The 9,256-nt window shown below is 42.6% G+C and overlaps 1 non-coding gene across 1 annotated transcript; it reads left to right on the forward strand.

The window, feature by feature from the left end:
• Window positions 1–8,791: 8,791 nt before the first annotated feature.
• On the forward strand, window positions 8,792–8,977 carry LOC124992023 (small Cajal body-specific RNA 16). The gene has a single exon (XR_007110031.1). It is a non-coding gene; the product is annotated as a small Cajal body-specific RNA 16 (non-coding RNA).
• Window positions 8,978–9,256: the final 279 nt, after the last annotated feature.

A 9,256-nucleotide genomic window follows, 5' to 3' on the forward strand; every position in this document is an offset into this window, starting at 1 on the left:
TTTGAAAACTTGGAATGGAACCACCATTTGACCCAGCTATCCCACTCTTGACCTATACCCAAAGGAATTAAAATCAGCATACTACAGTGACTCGGCTACATCCATGTTTACAGCAGCACTATTCACAATAGCTAGATGTCCTTCAATATATGAATGGATAATGAAACTGTGGTATATATACACAATGGAATATTATTCAGTCATAGAGAAGAATAAAATTCCGGCATTTGCATGTAAGTGTTTGGAGTTGGAGAATATCACATTAAATTAAATAAGCCAGTCCCAAAAAACCAAAGGCTGGATGAGTTCTCTGATAAGTGGATGATGACACATAATGGAGTGGGGAGGCAAGAATGGAGGAAGTATTGATTGTACAGTGGAAAATGAGGGATGGAAAGGGGGAAGATAAGATAATAGAATGAGACAAACATCATTACCCTATATACATGTATGAGTGCACAAATGGTGTGAATCTACTTCATGTACAACCAGAGAAACAAAAGTTGTACCCCATTTGTGTACAGTGAACCAAAAGAAAAAAAAATCACTACAGAAAAGCATTTGGCAAAATTCAACATTATTTTATAAAAACTGTCAAAAAATTAGGTGTAGGAATGGACACACCACTACAAAGTGAAGGTATCATATGAGAGCTCACAGCTAATTTCACATTGAATTCTTGGAAGGTGGGTGATTTTCTTCTGAAGTCAAAAAATGCACAGGAGGCTCACCTGCATCTTATCAGTATAGCACAATTTTAGAAGTGCCAGAAAGACTATCTCTGAATTGGGAATAAATTATTTCCAAACAAAACACAGGGTACATTTCTGAAATATATGAAGCACTGAAACAACTCATCATGAAAGCAAAGTGATGGTATTTAATGTGGGTTGTCTCTTCAAGACCTTGTCCTTTTCCCAGAATGTCTTGCACTTTTGTAAAAAATCAATTGGTTGTGAACGTAGGACTTTATTTCAGCATCTCTTTTCTTTTCCTTCAGTGAGTGTGTGTATTTAAATACAATGACATGCCATTTAAAATACTATAACTTTGCAAAATAATTTGAAGTCAGGTGGGATGGTGCCTCATTCAGTACTTTTATTTCTAAGTACTTTTTGTAGCCATTTCAAATGGGATATAAATCTCTTTCCCAATTGCTCTTACCTCTTACATCACAGGAAAGGAATCTAATGCCCGAGTAGCTGACATTCATATAGGAAGAAGAAATTATATGGGGTCTGGGTCATCACTTTGAGTGTGTTCTGTTGAGAAAAATGTTCAAATGGAGTTGATGAGAAAATCCACAGTATTCAGCACCAATGGGTCAACTAATGTTGACCTTATTGTGACTGCTGAAACAGCGCAGGGAGGGAGATAGAAGAGAGGATGAAGAGAGGCACCAGCAGCCTTGTTTACATCTCTGTTCTCTACTTCCTTTTAGCAATCAGAATCAACACATGATTTGAAGATAAGCCTAAGCATTAGGCATCTGCATGTTCATTATGTTACAATGCTTTTGTCTGTGCATTTGAAATATTTCAAAATAAACTAAGATTTTTTTCTTTTTATTACATTATTCCAGGTTTCATATATATACCTTTTGTCTAATTGATATGATTGATAAGATGTAAAATTGAGGATTATAGTCCAGCTGGACTATCCCAAGGAGATCTCTTTGCATAAACATATAATGATACTTCATAGAGTGACATGATTAAATGCCTTGTCTTGGCTTAATTAAAGGAAGTAGATTTTTATCACATATGCTTCATACAGATATTAAATTCAAGACAACAGGTGATAAATAAATTGCATTTTGAATTGAAAATTTATTTTTATGTAATACTGATAAATCATTCTAATATCTATTGTGTTTCTGAATTTAAATTATCCCATTTTGACATAATGCCTTTACATTAGGCTAGAAGGAGCTGGTGTTTAATACTAAAAGCTTATCATCTAATGGGTAATTACTGAACACCAGGAAGCGACTGGCAACACTTGATTAGTTGGGTGAATAATTCAGAGAAAGGTAACCTAGTGCCACGGGATTTGTCTCTCTGCCAAGTGTCATGGTGGCAACACACAGTTGTCTCTCTAGTGTGCTAACAAATGTCCTTACTGGTCCCTGATAATTTCCCTCAAGTCCCTAAGGCGTTAAGACTCTAATTAGCTGCAAATTCCAAGAAAAAAATTAGTCTTAACCTTTGCTAATTGGGTGGGTGCTCAACTTTTCCACACTCATTAAAAGTTTTCCATCTCATATCAGTAACCTGACTTAATGAGTCCCTTAACACTACTCTTTTAACTAGGGCCTTTCCCTCCCATAAACTGTGCAGGGAATGCATTTGCAATTGAGTCCTGCCTTGATGTCCTCAGCAATGCACACCCACATACCCCCTAATATAAAGGCAGAAAATGCACCAAAGCTTCTGCTACTCTGGGCTCCCAGGCAGAAAGATGTGTGCTTCCAACCCTGCTTGCCAACTGTATTCATGATCTATTGGGTAATAGACTGTTCAGTCTTCTCCATACACTTTGGAATGCACATGAATTAAAACCCACATGGGGAAAGGATGTTGTAGGAAGAAAAGCAAACCCCACAGTGGCTGAGAGAAGCTGACCAGCAAACTCTCAAACCCAAAGAGCTGGTGAGATGCTGCCATTGGGTCTTTCTTTACTTATTAATGAGGTGATGTGTGAGAGGCTGTTGTGTGTGGTCCTTCTTTACCTATTCATGACTTGATGTACAGGCATATATACATAGTGGCCTATTGGATAGTCATTCTACTCAGTTGCATTGTATAAGTATAAAAGGATATGAGTGAGGGACTCACCTTATTTCTGAGGTGCTGTGCACCTCTAGTTGCTGCAGTGTATGACTGATGTCTGACTTTCCCCTGAAAGGCATCAGAGTGAAGAAGTTTTGCAAGTTAGTCCAAGTGTCAACACTGAAGCCTGGCTCAGATCCTAGCCTGTGGCTCTCCACAGCCATCCAGACAAACTCCCTGGTACAGATGCTTATGGTGCCCAATGCCAGGCAAGATGATCTTTTTTAAAAACATTTTTTTGCCCCTTCAGTCCTCAATTTAGAGAGAACTTGGAGAAGAGCACCCCTCTTCCCTTCGTATTTTCTTTCTCATCCACCATCAGGCTCAATACTTGATACACCCCAGACGGTTCACACACAGGTATAAAAGTGTGTATATATGACAAAGGACATGTGGTTTGCTTGTTAAAGTGAAGGAAATTCAACCATTCCTTCCTCTCAGAACTCCATTCTCTCTCTGAATGGACCAATGCTCTGAGGAATGTCCCATCTGGGAACCTTCTCAGGGCTTTGCCTGTGGGTGGGACTTCTGTGGGGATGAGGTAAGGGGGAAAATGCAGGTATTTCTTCCTGAGGTCTTGGTCACAGCTTCTCCTTATCCCATGCATTGTCAGACAGGTCCCTTCCAAGAGAAAATGCCATGGTCTGCCTCCCATGTTAATCATTCTCACCTCTGGACACCAGAAGCCCAAGGATTTCACCATTCCCCACCCACATCTGAAGGTCCATCTTCTAGATTCCTATCTACCACATAGCCCAACCCATGTCCCTGATGGAGACAGTCTACTGCTCTTGCTTAGGTTGAAGTGACTGGTCAAGGAGATCAGAGTTCCAAGCCACCCTGAAGACCAATGCTGCACTTAGTCTGCTGTACTTACTGTGAACTGCTGAGCATCAACATCTGGGACTGTAAACAACTATGGTTTGGTGCCCTTGGGAAGCATCAGAGGAGAATTAGCAGCACTCTGTTCATTCCTTTGTGGGTCCATAAAATCCCTTGTCCCCACAGCATCCCTGGGTCCCTACAACAACCCACATGATTATGCTGTTGCATGTTAAGGGTTCTTTCTTTCCTTAACTTCCTGTTTGGGGTTTTTATGAACAATGAACCCAGAAAGACTCTTTATCATCTCCCAGGATCTACATGCAACAAATTTGTTACTGTTTGTAAACTAAAATTTCATTTTGTGGTATATATTTGTGTACTTTACTACATAACACCTACATATTTTTCTAAATAAACAGAATTTAGACATCTAAATTCCAATTTAGACATCTACTGTCCCTTATGAGATAAGACTGTTGCTTCTCAGATAACTCAAGGCATTACAGAGTTTTAAAGAAATTTAAAATTGTGTTTCTAATTACTTTGTGACTTTAATTTTTTATTTCTCTGATTACTGTAGTTAAACAATTATATTGATAGAGCCTCACCTCTTACCTACACAGTGCTCTCCATGCTTCCTCTCTGTGCTTCCTCAAACACTGGGCATGGTTGGTGATCAGACATATGCTAGTGGGAAACATACTATCAGGAGAGGAGAACTGTGGATAACTTCCTCACTTCATACTCCCCAGGGGGAGGCTCCTACACAAAAGGGTCCTATGTCACCATTAGTCACCCCTAGTGGTGCTTAGCTGGGAATGCCCCAAGCTACCAGGCTGCACCCCTTTTCCACTTCAGCTCACTAAGATCTTTCTCTTCAATGCAGTTGTACAACTTAATGCTTTATGTCAGGCTCCAGTTTCTGAGGATCCTGAGACAAAGATGTTTTTTAGAGTTACTCTGGAAGAACATCCTCAAGATGGGGTAAGGATGCCATTGTTGATGGTCATTGATGCCCAAGCCATGTGGGACACAAAGCCTGTGGTTATGCAGGAAATGAAATAGTTAAACTCTTAAAATTTGAAATATGCTATGGTTGAGTGGGGTGGAAGTAAAGAAAAATATTGGAATTTTTTAGTAGTCTGCCTGTGGTTAAAATCACTGAAAATCAACTGACCCTATAAACATATTTGCATATGTCTGGCAAGAAACACAGTCTCCCACAAGGCCAAGGTGAGGGATGACAAATGAGGCCATGGTGTTCTGGACCCATGCATTCTTCCTTCTCAGGACACTGGGTTATATCCAAAATCTTGGTTCAAAAGATTTACTGTCTTAGATGATTATTCTCATTTCTGGGTGTTGTCTCTAAACTATGCCTGTTTTGCTTTTCAAAGATTATTCTAATACGCTTTTTAGATGTCAGTTTCTTGGTAATTCATTATTTGATGTAGCCATTAACTCTTGAGATTTCATATCACTCCTGCACCTCCTTTACTGTGAAGGGGTCTCCAGTCCAGTATGCTGATGTATCCAATGCTCTGTGAACCAAGGAATGCCACACCATACTCAGAACCTATGCTTGTTCTTTTGAGAATGAATCTAACTCTGCCATGGCTGATAAGTTCTGATGTAGTTAATTCATCTCCGTCGTGGCTGGGCAGCCCCTTTAAAGGATGTTTCCACAACAGAAGCCATCATTGCTCTCTGTGCAGACAGGTGGTCTCCAGAGGCATCAACACATCATCATTGGAGAGTTGGAGTGTGTGCTGTTGGCCTACACATAGCCTGTATCTTTGCCAGAATGGTTTCTCACTTGATATGTCCACACTGTGAATATAGCCAAGGTTGATGACAGGGTAGAGGACATTGACAACAGAATCATTTTGGGTTTTTTTGGTCATTATTGTCCTTTCAGACTATGTGTTAACAGGAAGTAAAATGTTTTCCTGCTTCCTCTCCACTGAATATGTAATTCTTCATGTGTTGAATCCAGACCTCTGTTACCCATGTTACCATCTTTTCCTTTCAGTTAGCCAAGCACTTCTGCTGGTGCACAAGTGGCAATGACCTCTAACCTTGAGCTGCCTTCTTTCTACACAGCAAACAACCAAATGTGTTTTGAAAGTGCACTGTCTCACTTGTCACTATAGACTCCCCTTGTGAGAGTCACAGGTCCTGTCCTGGTGTTCACTGTGCTCTCCTACTGTGAAGGGCACTCAGGGATGTTCCTCCTCTTGCTGAGTTGCTCCTTGTGGTACCAGATGTGAGATAAAGGTGAAGGATGCTGTTGAAGTAGCAGCAGACAAATGAAGACTTGAACTGCCTGCTCACATCTGCCCAGTTTTTCCAATTTGCTGGTTCAATGCTGAATGCAGGCTATTCAATTTACTATGTATTGTTCTGGAGTTGTTGAGTCTGATGGCTTGGTGAGAGGAGGGAATCTTGGTCACTGTAGTTATGGCTATGTTGTCACTGGATGTCCTGTGATGAGATTTCTGTGTCTGCCAGGATCCAGTAGCAAGGCAAGGTTTGTGTTTCAAAAGGCATGTTTTTCCCAATGTGAGTGTGTATTTGACTTGTGGGTATTCCACTGGGGTGTATGATAAAAGACATAAGACACCATTCCCAAATAATAGTACGTGGTAATACCATAGATTTTAGCAATCGTGTGATCCAAGTTACAGGGCTGACATAGCATCAAGATTATTTGTGATCCCTTTGCTACTTATTTTCCTATTTGATTCAATTTAAAGTCAGTTGTTTATGTGTAGCCTTACCATGTGATTCAAAACAAAAATCCAGGTGTGGGCAACACTACCTCCCAAGCCCAAAATGTATACTATTTTTTTTCCTGTTTTTCGGTTTTTATTCTTTGACTAGAAGTCAAGGTGCAATGATCCATCCTGTACTTTGAATATCCCATCACCCTTTAGCATGTAGCTTCCTATAACCTGTTTTTTGGTAAATCTTTGATTGTGATAATGTTCATCTGCCACTCTCTGGAGTACTTGTGTTTTAGAAGGCTTCCAATGTGCCAGACACTTTCTGTTTTTAGAATTTCAAAGTTTGGGTTTTGAATAATAACCAAATGATTTTATGTTTATTTCACATGTTGACATATTCTCATTTTAGTAGCAACAAAAAGAGTGTCATGAGTTATCCTCAAAAATAGGTCAAAAAATACTGATTTCATGAACACTTAATGTCTTCTTAGTGCATTAATAGCTATACATAATAGTAGGGTTTATTTTAACATAATCACATAATCATACACCCCTGAATCCACTTCAGTACCAAGTGTTTCCTCTTTCTCTCCTCCCTCCCCTCATTCCCTTTCTTTTACTCTATCAGTCTCCCTTCCATTTATTGTTATTTTTGGTGCTTTAGAGACACATATGCAGGTGAGTTTCATTGTGTTGTACTCAAACATGCACAAAGCATAATTTGTTCAATATCATTCTGCAGTTGCTCACTTTTCCTGCTCATCCTCTCTCACCTCTTTCCCATTTCTCTACTGCACTGATCTCCCTCCTATATTCATGGAACCCCATCCCCTTTTTCTCCACTTGCTTTGGTCTAGTTTTCTCATAGGAGAGAAAACATTTGAGTCTTGGCTTTCTGTGTCTGGCTTATCTCACTCTGCATGAGGTCCTCCAGTCTCAATCATTTACCAGCACTGCTATAATCTCCTCTTCTTTATATTTCTTTTCGCCAAATCCAACCAGCCCATTTTCATTGAATCAGTTTGTCTTTTCCATGGTGTGTCAAAGTAATTTGTAAATCACTCCACTATATTATAATACAAGGCAGGAGAAAAAGCATGATCCCAAATGAAACTGCAGACAGAAGTCTGCTACATGTGAATGCAAATGGTTTTTGCCACTCTTCTCTGTAGTGACAGAAAAGAGTTTACTTAGCAAATCAATAGTATGTGCGTAAAATCATGTAAATGTTCCCTGCAAATAAGCCAAATTTAATGCAAGAACTTTCACTTGAGTTTCAGATGTTAGGGTAATAATCTAACAAGATATTACACAAGATATTAACACACCATGCCCCCAGCCCTACCCCAGAAGAGCAGCCTCAGGCAACCAGGCTGGGTAACTGCAGGCAGCCAAAACCCTGGGCAAGCTGATGGACCTCAAGGTGAGGGGAACTGAGGGGAAGGAGGTCAGTCTGGTGGGGTCAGGATAGGAAGCTATGGCTGATTTGGAGTGTGGCCTCTGAGGGGTCATGAAGGACATCACTGAGTCCAACAAATGGTGGGGCAGCTGGGGAGCTGGAAGCTTAAAACCCTCACCTATTCCTTGTTTTCAGGGTGACTTCAAGCAGGTCGCTTAGAATTTTGGCCTGTAATGAAAGATAAGCAAGCGCAAGATCAGCTAACTCGCAGGGAGTTCTGAGGGTAAAGGAGGCAACCACAAGCTGTGACCTCCAGGCAGGCCCTCCCTTGCTTTGCATCAGAATTTAGGGCTTGCTGCCCCACTGGACCCTCAGCCTCTGAGGGAGAGAGGATACTCAGTCACTCAGGGCCACAGGGCTTTGCCAGAGCCCTTCCGGGTCCCCCTGAGCCATTCCACTAACAGGGATAAAGAGCTCTCATGAAGACGAGCAGACACCCCCAGCTGACCTTGCCTGCGCACTCCCGCTGCTCTGGGGGCTCCTCCTTCTCCTCCTCATCACCATGATTTGGGAGCGGAGACACTTGCTGCGGCTGTTGGCAGGGACCCGCTCTAGCCTCCTGATGGCCGCGGCCCCCTCTGCCACTGGCCCGGGGTCACCGAGACCCCAGGCCCTCCTCACGGGGCCCCTGCCACCTGCGGCTCCCCGCGGGACCAGAACCGAGGGGCCGCGCCCCCCAACCCCCAGCCGCTGGGACCTGGATGGCGGCCCGGAAGCGGGCACTGGGCGAGCCGGCTGCTGGAGGGTGTGAGTGTCGACGCGGCCGTCCTCCTCAATCTTTGCTTTGCTCTTCCCCAGGGTTTCCGCAGAAAGTGAGAAACATCCAGCCCCGGGTAGTGGGGCGAAGGCATGCAACGAGTCCTCCCTCCTCTGCTGAGCGTTTTCAAAAAATGACCTTCGCTTGCGTAGAGCAGGTGCATGCAGCTTTGGGACAGTGTGTCCAAAGGGAGATGGTCTGGGTAAAGGCGCCTGTGTGGGTGCACCTGCCCCGTGGTCTGTGTAGCTGGTACCAGGCAGCCCCACCCTGACCTAGAGTGAATTCCCAGGGGGAGACTTCCCTGGGGTTTGAATTTGCAGTAACAGGTGTGACCATTCTAGCAGCAGCTTGATGATCATGTATGACACTGAAAAGAGGTCCTAGCCCATGGGAGGAAGCTATAACTTGTTTGGGAGAGCAAGTAGTTTTCAAAACTGTGGACCATGTTGTCATTTGTTTCTTGGAACCGTTTACTGATATGTTGACCAGGCACCACCGGGAAGTGTTGGGGATATGAAGATAAAACAGTCAGGGCTTTTCTCAGGGAGCTACATGCCATTGGGGAAATGAAGTTAAATTATCGAACTTAGAAGGGTGGAGTTCCTGGGGCACCATGGCACACACCTGTAATCCCAGTTACTGGGAGGTTGAGGCTGGG

Source organism: Sciurus carolinensis, chromosome 8 (assembly GCF_902686445.1).
Source record: "Sciurus carolinensis chromosome 8, mSciCar1.2, whole genome shotgun sequence".
Taxonomy (NCBI): Eukaryota; Metazoa; Chordata; class Mammalia; order Rodentia; family Sciuridae; genus Sciurus; species Sciurus carolinensis.